Source organism: Opisthocomus hoazin, unplaced genomic scaffold (genome assembly GCF_030867145.1).
Source record: "Opisthocomus hoazin isolate bOpiHoa1 unplaced genomic scaffold, bOpiHoa1.hap1 HAP1_SCAFFOLD_135, whole genome shotgun sequence".
In the NCBI taxonomy this organism is placed as follows: Eukaryota; Metazoa; Chordata; class Aves; order Opisthocomiformes; family Opisthocomidae; genus Opisthocomus; species Opisthocomus hoazin.
In genome coordinates this window covers 133,073-135,000 of record NW_027448926.1, presented here as the reverse complement: position 1 = coordinate 135,000, position 1,928 = coordinate 133,073, and positions in this window count along the sequence as shown.

The window sequence follows — 1,928 nt, the reverse complement described above, 5'->3', positions numbered from 1 at the left end:
TAAGAAAGCCTTCAGCGAGACAGTCCGGCCAAGCTTAGCGCCTTCCACTAGATACGGCGAAGTCTCGGAAACGGGGGGTGGCGAGGGGAATTTCAGGCGCGCGCCGCCTCCCCCCTCCTGCACCACCCCCCCCCGCAAGCGACGGGAAGGGGCGCCGCTTTCCATCAGCTCGGCTGAAACGCCCGAGGACGGGGCGGCGTCTCTGTTTCAAAAGCGGAAAAAGAAATAAAAAAGCAACAAAAACCAAAAAATTCCCGCCGCCCCCCCCAACCCACCCCCGTGCAGGCACCCCTGCATACGGGCCTCCGGCAGGACCGGCCTGCCGCCCCCAGCCACCCCCCCGCAAGCCCCCCCACCGCCGCCCCGGCTGAGAGAGCACAGGCACCCCGCCGCCGCCCCTTCCCACCCCGTGCAGGCACCCCTGCATACGGGCCTCCGGCAGGGCCGGCCTGCCGCCCCCAGCCACCCCCCGCAAGCCCCCCCCACCGCCGCCCCGGCTCAGAGAGCACAGGCAGCCCGCCGCCGGCCCACCCACCCCGTGCAGGCACCCCTGCATACGGGCCTCCGGCAGGGCCGGCCTGCCGACCCCAGCCACCCCCCGCAAGCCCCCCCACCGCCGCCCCGACTGAGACAGCACAGGCAGCCCGCCGCCGGCCCTTCCCACCCCGTGCAGGCACCCCTGCATACGGGCCTCCGGCAGGGCCGGCCTGCCGCCCCCAGCCACCCCCCGCAAGCCCCCCCACCGCCGCCCCGGCTCAGAGAGCACAGGCAGCCCGCCGCCGGCCCACCCACCCCGTGCAGGCACCCCTGCATACGGGCCTCCGGCAGGACCGGCCTGCCGCCCCCAGCCACCCCCCGCAAGCCCCCCCACCGCCGCCCCGGCTGAGAGAGCACAGGCACCCCGCCGCCGGCCCTTCCCACCCCGTGCAGGCACCCCTGCATACGGGCCTCCGGCAGGGCCGGCCTGCCGCCCCCAGCCACCCCCCGCAAGCCCCCCCCACCGCCGCCCCGGCTCAGAGAGCACAGGCAGCCCGCCGCCGGCCCACCCACCCCGTGCAGGCACCCCTGCATACGGGCCTCCGGCAGGGCCGGCCTGCCGACCCCAGCCACCCCCCGCAAGCCCCCCCACCGCCGCCCCGACTGAGAGAGCACAGGCAGCCCGCCGCCGGCCCTTCCCACCCCGTGCAGGCACCCCTGCATACGGGCCTCCGGCAGGGCCGGCCTGCCGACCCCAGCCACCCCCCGCAACCCCCCCCACCGCCGCCCCGGCTGAGAGAGCACAGGCAGCCCGCCGCCGGCCCTTCCCACCCCGTGCAGGCACCCCTGCATACGGGCCTCCGGCACGGCCGGCCTGCCGCCCCCAGCCACCCCCCGCAAGCCCCCCCCACCGCCGCCCCGACTCAGAGAGCACAGGCAGCCCGCCGCAGGCCCACCCACCCCGTGCAGGCACCCCTGCATACGGGCCTCCGGCAGGGCCGGCCTGCCGACCCCAGCCACCCCCCGCAAGCCCCCCCACCGCCGCCCCGACTGAGACAGCACAGGCAGCCCGCCGCCGGCCCTTCTCAGGCAGCCCGCCGCCGGCCCTTCCCACCCCGTGCAGGCACCCCTGCATACGGGCCTCCGGCAGAGCCGGCCTGCCGCCCCCAGCCACCCCCCCGCAAGCCCCCCCAACCGCCGCCCCGGCTCAGAGAGCACAGGAAACCCCGCCGCCGCCCCTTCCCACACCCGTGCAGGCACCCCTGCATACGGGCCTCCGGCAGGGCCGGCCTGCCGCCCCCAGCCACCCCCCCGCAAGCCCCCCCACCGCCGCCCCGGCTCAGAGAGCACAGGAACCCCGCCGCCGCCCCTTCCCACCCCGTGCAGGCACCCCTGCATACGGGCCTCCGGCAGGGCCGGCCTGCCGCCCCCAGCCACCCCCCGCAAGCCCC